This window comes from Mandrillus leucophaeus, unplaced genomic scaffold (genome assembly GCF_000951045.1).
Source record: "Mandrillus leucophaeus isolate KB7577 unplaced genomic scaffold, Mleu.le_1.0 Scaffold5, whole genome shotgun sequence".
Lineage (NCBI taxonomy): Eukaryota > Metazoa > Chordata > Mammalia > Primates > Cercopithecidae > Mandrillus > Mandrillus leucophaeus.
Genome location: NW_012105364.1, coordinates 13,644,531 through 13,658,001, shown reverse-complemented (window position 1 = coordinate 13,658,001; position 13,471 = coordinate 13,644,531).

Below are 13,471 nucleotides of genomic sequence, written 5' to 3'. Positions count from 1 at the left end.
TTACCATTTCTAAATTTTGCAGTATGCTCCAGCCAGAGTTCAAGTGCTTTTTCTCTTATACAATGACAACCTCCCTCTGAGAACAAAACAGCTTGTAGTAGTGCATCAGGTCAAACAGTACCACTTATCCTAGAATATGTTCCTGAGCTCTGACCCAAAAGTGTATTCCAAGCTTGTAGCCTAACCACCCAAGCAATTTCCCATTGATTTCTCTTCTTTCTCTTGAGACAAGTGATTTTTCATGGAAGTTGTAACATTGAGGTTAGGTGATATTTTTCTATTCACTTCTCCCAAGATATTTATCTCTCCCTGAGTCTCAAAAGCAATGGAAGATGTACTTCTCACCATCTGAACTGTGTTTCCTCCTAAAAATCTTTTCCAATACATAATAACCTCTACATCCATCTGCAGAAACATTTTATATCTGCCAGTCATCATCACAATCTATTGCTATCACTGATATTCAAAAGTTTTTTCTCTCAAAACACACAACACTCATATTTAAATTTGACTTCCTCTGATATCATGCTACTTAGAGTCCAAATACAGCTGTTGTATTTGGACTAAGTATTTGATGTTTGATTTTACTTTGGGTTTTGCAGAATGTATCAAAGGAGTTTGTTTATCTGCATGTGAGTTAGGTGTGTAGAAGCAACATAAATTTAACTTTACTTCACACTTTTGTCTAGAGTTTTAACTAAGAAGTTGTACTGAGATCTGAATTTTCAAAAATTAAGGTATTCTAAATGGGAGCAGAGCAAGATGGCAGAATAGAAGGCTCCACTAATTGTCCCTTCCTAATCCCCCAGGAAAGACACCAATTTACAACCATCTACACACAAAAAAGCACCTGCATAAGAACCAAAAATCAAGTAAGCACTCATAGTACCTGGTTTTAACTTCATGTCACAGAAAGAGGCACTGAAGTGGTATGAAAAACAGTCTTGAATTATCAATGCTACCTGTATTAGTCTGTTTTCATGCTGCTGATAAAGACATACCTGAAACTGGGCAATTTACAAAAGAAAGAGGTTTAATGGAATTACAGTTACACATGGCTGGGGAAGCCTCACAATCATGCCAGAAGGTGAAAGGCACACCTCACATGGTGGCAGACAAAAGAAGAAGATAGCTTGTGCAGGGAAACTCCCCTTTTTAAAATCATCAGCTCTTGTGATACTTATTCACTGTCATGACAACAGCACAGGAAAAACTTGCTGCCATGATTCAATTATCTCCCACTGGGTCCCTCCCACTGGAATTCAAGATGAGATTTGGGTGGGACACAGCCAAACCATATCACTACCTCTCCCTCATCCCCTGGCAGCAGTGGCGTGGTGCAGAGTGTTCCTGTGCTCTGGGAGAGGGAGGGCACAGCAACTGTGAGGCATTGAACAGAGTGCCACCTTGTTATAGCAGAAAGAAAAAACAGACTAAATTCAGCTGACACCAGCCCATGGAGGAGTATTGGAACCAGCCCTAGCCAGAGGGGAATCACTTATCCCAGAGGATGGAACTTGAGTTCCTGCAAGTCTCACCACTGAGGTCTGCAGTGCTCTGTGTCTCTAAGCAAACTTGAGAAAGAGTCTAGGATATAAGAACTGCAACTCTTGGATGATTCCTAGTGTTGAGCTGGACCCAGAGACAGTGGACTGGGAGGGCACATGACCTGCCGAGGCATCAGCTGAGGTGTCCATGGGAATGTAAGCATCACTCCTTCCCTAATCTCAGGCTGCACAGCTTACAGCTCCAAAAGAGATCGCTTCCTTCTATTGAGGAAAGGAGAGCAAAGAGCAGGGAGGACTTTGTCTGGCATATCGTATACTAGCTCAGCCACAGCAGGATTGGGTACCAGTCACAGTTGTGAGGCCCCTGTTCAAGGCCCTAGCTTTCAGATGACATTTCTAGACACACATTGGTTCAGAAGGGAACCTGTTACTGTGAAGGAAAGGACCTAGTTCTGGCATCATTCATCACCTGCTAACTGAAGAGTTCTTGGCCCCTGGACAACCAGTAGCAATACCCAGGCAGTATGTTGAGAGCCCTAGGTGAGACTCTGAGACATGATGACTTCAGGTGGGAGTCAACAGATTCTTAGCTGTGGTGGCTATGGAATGAGACTCCTTCTACTTGAGAAAAGCAGAGGGAAAAGTAAAGGGGACTGTGACTTGCACCTTAGGTACAAGCTCAGCCACAGCGGGGTAGAACATCTGGATTCCAGGACGTGGCTGTTGGATGGCATTTCTAGTCCTGCCTGGGCCAGAGGGGAGCTCAGTTCCCTAAGGGCAACCACAGGCTGACTGAAAAGCCCTAAGACCTTAAGGGAACATCAGCAATAGTTTGGCAGTATTTCTTGTGATCCTGTGGTGGTGTGGGCATGAGTTGAGTCTCCTCTGCCTTTGAAAAGGGAAGGCAAGAGTGGAAAGGACTGCATCTTGTGGTTTGAGTGCTAGGTAAGCCACAGTATATTAGAATACCAGGTAGACTTCTAAGGTTTTTAACTATAGTCTGTGGCTCCTGGATGGTACCTATAGACTCACCCAGGGACTGGGGGAACTCACTACCCTGGGGAAAATGAGAAAGGCCTGGCTAGCTTTGCTACATCCTGATTGTAGAACCCCAGGGCCCAGAGAATGGTTAGAGCATGCCTTGGGCAAGACCCAGTGCAGTACTGGCACCAGGTCTGATCCAGCACAATCTCAGTGGCGGTGGCCACAGGAATGCGTATGTCAATGCATCCAGGCCTGGGTGGCTCAGAACACAGAGAGAGGTTCTGTCTGGAAGACAGTAAGGGAAGAGAACAAGAGTTCCTGCCTTTTAATCCAGATAATTTTTCTGGAACTTGTCCAAGACCACCAAGGTGGTACCTCTATGAGCATGCAAGAACCACAGCATTACTGGGCTTGGGTGCCCCCTAAAGCAAATACAACTTAGAGCCCAACACCAAAGTCCTTTTGAATATTTGGAAAGCCTTCCCAATAAAGATGGGTATAAACAAGCCCAGACTGCAAAGACTATACTAAATAGCTAACCCTTCAATACCCAAGCTTAAGCAAACATCTGCAAGCATTAGGATGATCCAGGAAAACATGACCACACCAAATGAACTAAATAAGCCACCAGGGACCAATCCTGGAGAAACAGAAATATGTGACTTTTCGAAGAATTGAAAATAGCTGTTTTGAGGAAACTCAAGGGAAGTCAGGATAACACAGAGAAGAAATTCAGAATTCTATCAGATATATTGAATGAAGAGATTAAAATAATTAAAAAGAATTAAGCAGAGATTCTGGAGATGAGAAATACAATTGGCATACTGAAAAATGCACCAGAGCCTTTTAATAGCAGAATAGATTAAGCAGAAGAAATAATTAGTTATCCTTAACACAGGCTATTTGAAAATACATAGTCAGAAGAGACAGAGAAAAGATTTTTTAAAAATGAAACATGACTACAGGATCTAGAAAATAGCCTCAAAAGAGCAAACCTAAGAGTTATTGGCCTTAAAGAGAAAGTAGAAAAAGAAATAGGGATAGAAAGTTTATTCAAACGGATAAATAGATTCCCAAATCTGGACAAAGATATCAATATCCAAATACTTGAGGGTTATAGAACATCAAGCAGATTTAATCTGAAGAAGACTACCTTGAGGCATTCAATAATCACCTCTAAAGATCAAAGATAAACAAAGAATCCTAAAAACAGCAAGAGAGAAGAAACAAATAACATACAATGAAGCATCAGTACATCTGGCTGGAGACTTTTCAATGGAAACCTTACAGGCCAGGAGAGAGTAGCATGATAGATTTAAAGGGCTGAAGGAAAAAACTTTTACCCTAGAATAGTATATCTGAGAAAAATATCCTTCAAACATGAAGGAGAAATAAAAACTCCAAGACAAACAAAAGTTGTGGGATTTCACCAACACCAGACCTGGCCTGTGTTCTAAACATTTGCTCGAAAGTTCTTGTCATTAATAGTAGTATGAGTGTGGTATGACCATTACAAAGTTTTATGTGTAGCAGTATTAATTCTTATGTGCTAATAATTATGAACAAGCAGCAAGCAAAAACAAGTGATAAATATGTTGAAACTAAATGAAGGAAATGTTCAGAGAAAGTAATTTGTCCAGATTCACACAATAGTTGTTAAATATATGGGGAATCATTTTAAATCCTCTGAAGCCTGGGTTCAAACACGTGATTTCATAATTTGTAACAAAAGAATATTGAACCTTTTTAAAGGTATGGTGGTGTGGTTTGGCTCTGTGTTCCCACCCAAATCTTACTTGAATTTTAATCCCCTGTGTTGGGGGAGGGACCTGGTGGAAGGTGATTGGATCATAGGGGCAGATTTTACCCTTGCTGTTCTCATCATGATGGTGAATGAGTTCTCATGAGATCTGCTTGTTTGAAAATGTGTGCCACTCCCCCCTTATTGCCCTACCCGCCTCTCTTTCCTGCTCCACCATGGTAAGACGTGCCTGCTTCCCCTTTTCCTTCTCCAACCAGGTGGAGAGTTGGACTCCCTAAGTTGAGAGAAGGAGTTGATATTTATGAGAGCTTCTAGAGCTCTCAGGAAAGAGTGCCATAAAGGAGACAACTCATCACAGAATCTCACAGTATTTGGAAATCTGTAAGGCATCCCCTGCAAGTATTCACCCGTGTACTAATCAGCGTATGCACTGAGGAAACTATATGAGACTTGGGGAAAAACCATGATTGTAAGTTTCCTGAGGCCTCCCAGTCATGATTCCTTTTAAGCCTGCAGAACTGTGAGTCAATTAAACTTCTTTTCTTCATAAATTACCCAGTCTCAGGTAGTTCTTCATAGCAGGATGAGAATGGACTATTATATATGGCAATTTTAATAGATTGGTTACAATCCTTTGAACTGACTTTTATTCCATTTAGATCTAGATTCCACCTCCTATAGCAGGAACATAATTAATTTCCTTAAGCCATTGAATATCAATTTTCTCATCTGAAAAACATAAATAATATTACCTGCCCACCCTAGCTCATAGGTTCATGTGAAATAATGTGTGTAATAGCCCCCTGTAAATTATAATATATTCTATAAATATATTATTAAAATATAAATCAAAAAAGCATTTAAGGAAAATGTGACTAAAATTCATAAATCTCCAACATCTGAATGGGTTAGACCACTGTTAACACTTTACAATTCAGCGATTGCAAAACTTATGTATGAAATTGCATACTACACTGTTAGGTTTCCAATTGATTAGGTGTCACCATCTGTGATTTTAAATAAAAGCACAAATGTTGATTATAAACTTTTCTGGATAAAGACTAATTTATAAAAAGTTAAAATGTTAAAAGAATCAATTTCTTTTTTCATACAAATTAAATATATTCTTATAAAATTCCACAAGGGACAATATGCACTTTTTATGCTTTAGATCACTTATTTCCTTAAATAATGAAACATCGTTAATAGAAAGTTATAATCGCTGTTTAGTGATGAAATGTTCATCTTTGGGCATATTTGAGAAGTAGCACAGTAAATAGTTCGATAACTATTCACTTTAAAATTTAATGAAGGATTGTCTTTTTGCACAAAATGGCTATGGATTGTCACGTCAAGTCAAATTTGGTTGTTTTAAATGTGGTTATTGTTACCAATTGTTCTGTATCTCTCCTTGACTTATCTATGTTGTTGTTACAAACTTTATTTTGAAAGGAAGAGAAACATTACTTTGTCTTCAAAAGCTAAAACACAGGCAAAAACTAATGCCCACCAGGATTTTATAGTCTATTGCTATGTAGCCATTGTTGCTTAGCAAAACAGTGACCCTTCTCATAGAGAACTGGAAAAATATTATATGTGTGTATGTGTGTGTGTGTGTGTGTGTGTGTGTGTGTATACATTTTAAAAATGAATACCATTTGATGAACTACCTTCTTGTTTCCAAACACAAAATATCTCTTGTGTTGTCAGTTTTGGCAAACAATGGATTGCAAGACACTGACATCAGGCAACAACGTACAGCAATTCCTGAGAGATGGGAAACAAATGAAATAAGCCCTTTGACTGACTTGAATTTCCAGGCTAGAGTAGTGAGAGAGAAACCAGGTGGAGAGTTGGACTCCCTGAGTTGAGAGAAGGAGTTGAGATTTATGAGAGCTTCTAGAGCTCTCATGAAAGAGGGCCATAAAGGGGACAACTCCTCACAGAATATCACAGTATTTGGAAATCTGTAAGGCATCCCCTACAAGTATTCATCCGTGTACTAATCAGTGTATGCACTGAGGAAACTACATGAGACTTAGAGAAAAAACACCACTAATGATTAAAGGTAACAATGTCTGATGTTTACACAAGGCCAACAGTGCCTGTTTCTACCAACCAAACAGAAAAAGTTCAAGAATCGGGGGACATTGGTACTGTACACAAAAATTTTTTCACCTCAGTAATGGGGAATGATTAGCCCAAGAATGAGTATTGCTTTGGTCCCTAACAGATCTTAAAAGTAACATGACCAAAAATCAGTTTCTTGAGAAACATTACATCAAAGTACAAAGTTTAAGAATATTTATAAAAATACAAATATGGGCCAGGCACAGTGGCTCATTCCTGTAAGCTCAACACTTTGGGAGGCTGTGGTGGAAGAATTGCTTGATGCCAAGAATTTGAGATCAACCTGGGCAACATAGTGAGATCCCAACTCTACAAATAACAATAATAATAAAAATTAAGGAGGGGAGGGCGAAGATAGCTGACTAGAAGTGGTAAGTGTGTGCTCCTTTCATGGAGAGAAGATAAAGTGGTGACTAAATACTACATCTTCAACTGATACATCCGGGTGAACACACTGGGATTCATCAAGGAAAGAACTCAATCCATGGAGAATGAAGAGGCACAAGATAGGAAAATCACCCATCTGGGAGTGGGATGGAGGCAGGGAAGGCTTCCCAACCATGGGGAAATGGTGAATAAGTGAGAGACCCCAGGGATCCACACTGTCTCCATGGACCTTTAAACCCTGTGTTAAAGAGATCCCCTTGTGAGCCCACCCCACCATGGCCAATAGACTGACATGCAGAGCTACATACAACCTAGGCAGAGTCACTGCTCAAGCACATGTGGAGTCCTAGGGGCCTTGGATCCCTGAACATCTGGCATTAGTGGCTGCTGATCAAGCAAAGGGATAGATTAGGCTCCCTCACACACCCCCAAGGAGGAGCTGAATCCAAGAAGTTCAGCAGCGACAGTCTGTAGGCCTAGCTTCCACTACTCCTCACAGTATAAAACCAATGGGTTGTCTAGAAAACCTAATAGTACCTGCCCAAAAGATCCTCAAGCTGATAATCAACTTTAGCCTATTTTCAAAGTACAAAGTTAATATACAAAAATCAGTAGCATTCCCACACACCAGCAACATCTAAGCTGAGAGCCAAATCGGAAACACGATTCCACTCGCAATTGCCACAAAAATAAAATACCTAGGAAGACAGCTAACCAGGGTGGTGAAAAGTCTTTACAGTGTGAATTACACAACATTGCTTAATAAAATCAGAGATGGCCAGGCATGGCGACTCATGTGTGTAATCCCAACACTTTGGGAGGCCAAGGGAGGAGGCTCTCTTGAGCCCAGGAGTTGGAGACCAGGGCAACATGGTAAGAAACCCCCTCTCTACAGAGAATTAGCCAGGCATGGTGGAGCACACCTGTAATCCCAACTACTCGGGAGACTGAGGTGGAAGGATCACTTGAGCTCAGGAGGTCAAGACTGCAGTGAACTGAGATGGTGCCATTGCACTCCACCTGGGGCGATAGAATGAGACCCTGTCTCAAAAATAAATCAATTAATTAATTAAATTAAAACTAAGATGACACAAACAAATGGAAAATCATTCCATGTTCATGGATAAAAAGAATATCATTAAAATGGCATAATGTGCAAAGCAATTTACAATTTCAGTGCTATTCCTATCACACTACCAAGAACATTCTTCACAGAACTAGAAAAAAACTATGTTAAGATTCCTATGAAACAAAAAAAGTACTTAATAGCCAAGGCAATCCTAAGCAAAAAGAACAAAGCTGGAAACTTCATGTTACTTGACCTCGAACTATACTGAAGGTCTATGGTACACAAAACAGCATGCTTCTGGTACAAAAACAGACACATAGACCTATGGAATAGAAGAGTAGAGAACCAGAAATAAGGCCACACACCTACAACCATCTGATGTTTGACAAAGCTGACAAAAACAAGCAGTGGGGAAAGGACTCCATATTCAAAAAATGGTGCTGGGATAACTGGCTAGTCATATGTAGAAGATTCAAACTTGACCCCTTCCTTTAACCATATACAAAAATAAACTCAAAATGAAATAAAGACTTAAATATGAAACCTAAAACTTTAAAAATCCTGGATATAACCTAGGCAATATAATTTTGGACACAGGAACTGGCAAAGATTTCATGATGAAGATGCCAAAACAATTGTAACAAAAACAAAATTGGCAAATGGGATCTAATTCAACTAAAGGGCTTCTGCACAGCAAAAGAAACTATCAACAGAGCAAACAGACAACCTATAGAATAAGAGAAACTATTTGCAAACTAGGTATCTAACAAAAGTCTAATATCCAGAGTCTATGAGGAACTTAAACAAATTTACAAGCAAAAACAAATGACCCTATTAAGAAGTGGGCAAAGGGCATGAACAGAAACTTTTCAAAAGAAGACATACATGCAGCAACAAGTATGTGAAAAATGTTGAACATCACTAATTGCTGGAGAAATGCAAATCAAAACCACAATGAGATACCATCCCACACCAGTCAGAATGGCTGTTATTGAAAAGTAAAAAATTAACAGATGGTGAAGAGATTACAGGGAAAATGGATGCTAATACACTGCTGGTGGGAGTGTAAATTAGGTCTGCCATTGTAGAAAGCAGTGTGGGGATTCCTCAAAGAACTCAAAACAGAATTATCATTCAACCCAGGAATCCCATTATTGGGTATATACCCAAAAGAATATACATGATTCTACCATAAAGAGTAATTCATGCATATGTTCATTGCAGCACTATCCACAATAGCAAAGACATGGAATCAACCTAAATGTCCATCAGTGGTAGACTGGATGAAGACTATGTGGTACATATATACCATGGAATACTATGCAGTCATAAAAAAGAATGAATTCATGTTCTTTGTAGCAACACAGATGGAGCTGGAGGCCATTATTTATTTATTTTGTTTGTTTATTTGTTTGTTTTTGAGATGGAGTCTCACTCTGTTGCCCAGGCTGGAGTGCCGTGGCATGATCTTGGCTCACTGCAAGCTCCACCTCCCGGGTTCAGGCCATTGTCCCTCCTCAGCCTCCCAAGTAGGTGGGACTACAGGCGCCCGCAACCATGCCCAGCTAATATATATATATATATATATTTTTAATAGAGATGGGGCTTCATCTTGTTAGCCAGGATGGTCTCAATCGCTTGACCTCGTGATCCACCCGCCTCAGCCTCCCAAAGTGCTGGGATTACAGGTATGAGCCACTGCACCTGGCCCGCTGGAGGCCATTATTCTAAGCAAACTAACACAGAAACAGAAAACTCAATACCACATGTTCTGACTTAAAAGTGAGAGCTAAACAACAAGAACATATGGACACAAAGTGGGGAACAGTAGACACAGGGGCTCATTGAGAAAAGAAGGTGGAGGAAATAGAGGATCAGAAAAAAATACCTATCAGATACTAATGCTTAGTACGTGGGTAACGAAATAATCTGTGCACCAAACCCCTGTGACATGAATTTGCCTATATAACAAAACTGAACGTGTAGCCCTGAATCTTAAATAAAATTAAAAGAAAAAAGAAAAGGAAAATTAGGTGTGGTGGTATGTACCTGTCCTAGATACTTGGGATGTTCAGGCAAGAGGATTGTCTAAGCACCGGAGTTTGAGGCTGCATTGAGCTTTGATCACATCACTGCACTCAAGCCTGGCAACAGAGCAAGACCCTGTCTTAAATAAATACATAAATAAATAATAAAAGAAATATAAACACTCAACAAAGTAAAATTCACAGTGCCTACCATCCAGTCACATATTGCCAGCATTCAAAGAGGTGGGAAACTATGACTCAAAAAAAGGAAAGCCTGGGCGTGGTGGCTCACGCCTGTAATCCCAGCATTTTGGGAAACTGAAGCAGGTAGATCACCTGAGGTCAGGAGTTCGAGCCCAGCCTGACCAATATGGTGAAACCCCATGTCTACTAAAAATACAAAAATTATCCTGCCATGGTGGTGTGTGCCTGTCATCCCAGCTGCTCAGGAGGCTGAGACAGGAGAATTGCTTGAACTGGGAGGCGGAGTTTGCTGCAGTGAGCAGAGATTGTGCCACTGTACGCCAACCTGGGTGACAGAGAGAGACTCCATCTCAAAAAAAGAAAAAAAAAAAAAGAAAAGTTATCTAGAGACATAGAAGATATTTTTTAAAATGTAAGAAAAAAAAAGACCGTAATTAAACTTCTAGAGATAAAAATACAACTAGATGGAATAAATGACAAAAGGAAAGATTAGTATACTTGAAGACATGGTGACAGAAACTCTCAACAGAAACTCTTTTCTCTTTTTACAAAGAAAAGAGTAACAAAAAGTAAACAAAGCATCAGTGAGCTGTAGGGCAATTTTAAACAGCCAAATATACATGGAATTGGAGTTGTACAAAATTGGAGAGTAGAAAGAGAATGGAACAGAAAACTATTTTTTCCAAATCTGATAAAAAATTATAATCCTACAGATTGAATAACTCAATGAACCTGAAGTATGATACACATGTGAAGAAAACTACATCAAGGCCCATTGTAATTAAATAGTTCAAAACTAGTGAGAAACAAAATACATAAAGGAAGCCAGAGAAAAATGATACATTATAAGTGGACCAAAGATGTGGATAACAGCAGTCCTCATTAAAAAACAATGCAAATGAAATGGTAGTGAGGCAATATTTTTATTATGCTGAAATAAAAAAACGTAACCTAAAATATCTTTTCTAAAGCAAGGGCAAGACATAAAGGTTTTTTTTCAGAAATAGAAAGGATGACAGAATTTATCACAACCACCCCAGCACTATAAGACATACTAAACAAAGGCCTTCAAGCAGAGTAAAATGACATCAGGGGAAACCTGACCTACACAAAGGAATGAAGGGCACCAGAAACCACACATACATGGGTAAATAAATGAAATATGTTATTATTATGTAAAGCTCTTTAAAAGATAACTGACCATTTAATCAAAAGTAGAAACCATCTATTATGGCATTCATAACATATTTAAAAATAAAATACGTGTCAATATTAGCTCAAAGGCTGGGCCAGGTAAAATGGGAATATAGTACTACAAGGTTCTACTATACATGAAATGGTATGATATAACATACAGGTATGTGTAATGAGTTAAAGGTATATACTATAAACTTTAGTGTAACCACTAAATTAACCAAAAACTGTAGCTAATAAGCCAACAAATGAAATAAATCACAAAACGTACTCAATCCCAAAGAGGCAGAAAAAGTTGAAAAAGAGAATAAAGAGCTGGTGATATAAATAAAGAATAAGAATCAAAATAATAGATTTAAATCAAGCCATATTAATAATCACAAAATACATAAATGGCCTAAAAATTCAAATAAAGGCAGAGATTTTAAGATTGTAAAAAAAAGGGAAACACAAATATATGCCATCTTTAAAAAAAGGCACTTCAAATATAAAGACACAAAAAGGTTACAAGTATGAAGATGTTAAAATGTATAGCATGCTAATGCTAATCAAAAGAAAGTAGGAATAGCTATATTAATATCGGACAAAGTAGATTTCAGGACAAAAAATTCTACCAGAGATAAAGAGGTCATTTCATGAGAATAAATGATATGATAGTGATAAAAGCATCCATTCATAAAGAAGATACAATAACCCTAGACATTTCTACACATAAGAAGAGAGCTTCAAAGGACATGAAACAAAAACTGTACAACTGAAAAGAGTAATAGATGAAGACACAGGAGCAGTTGGAGATTTTAATACCCTTTTCTCAATAATTGATAGAACATGTGGAGAAAAGATCAGCAAGGGTATGGAAAATTTGAACATTATCAACCAACTTGGCATAATTGATATTTATAGAATATTATACTGAACAACATTCTCATTGCATCCATACATTTTATTTACCAAGATAGACCATATTCTAGGCCATAATAGATGTCTCAATACATTCAAAAGAATTCAAGTCATACGTGTATGTTCTCTGACCACAATAACAGTAAATTAGAAATCAGTAACAGAAAGATCTTTGGAAAATCTCCAAATATTTGGAAATTAAATAGCACACTTCTAAGAATTAAATAACAGACTTCTAAAGGGTCGAAAAAGAAGAAATTAGACATTTGGAGCTAATTAAAATGAAAACACAACATATAAAAGTTTATGGGCTGCCTACAAAGAAGTAATGAGAATGAAATGTATAGTAGTAAATGTCTATGTTAGAAATGAAAAAAAGGTGTCAAATTGACGACTTCAGCTTCTAATTTAAAAAATTAGAAATGAAGAGCAAGGTAAACAGAGTAGAGGGAAGAAAATAACAAATATCACTGTGGAAATCGATAAAATTGGAAACAGAAAACAATAGAGAAAATCAGTAAAAACAAAAGTTTCCGCACAATGAAGGAAACAACAAAATGAAGTGATAAAAGCTGGTTCTTTGAGAAGGTCATTAAAGTTGATAAACTCCTAGCCAGACTTAACAGGAACAAAAAACAGATAACATAAATTACCAGCATTAGACCCAAGAGAAGTGATATCACTACAGATTCTAATGATATTAAAAGGATAATAAGGGACTACTATGGACACTTTTATGCTAATAAATTCAACAACTTAGATAAAATGGACAAATGACGTGAAAGACAAACCAATAAAATTGACTGAAAAGTGAGCTCATATATCCTATGTCTGTTAAAGGAATTTAATTTGAAGTTCAAATCTTTCTACAAAGAAAACTCCAGGCCAAGGTGGCATCACTGGTGAATTTTCCCAAACATTGAATGAAGAATTACTATTCTATACAAACTCTTTCAGAAAACTGAAAAGCAGTAAACACTTTCCAACTCTTCTCTGATGCTAGTTTTACCCTGATACCAAAACTAAACAAAAACATAATACATACAGACAGGTATCCTGCATGAGCATAGATGCAAAATTCTCATCAAAGTACTAGCAAATCAAATACAACAGAATATAAGAAGGATAATACCTCATGAGCAAGATGGGTTTATCCCAAGAATGCAAGGCTGATTTAACATTCAAAACTCTGTCAGTGTAATGTCCCATATCAACAACAAAAAGGAAAAAATATATAATCATCTCAATAGACTCAGAAAAAAATAATCCAGTATCCATTTCTAATTTTAAAAACACAACTCTTATC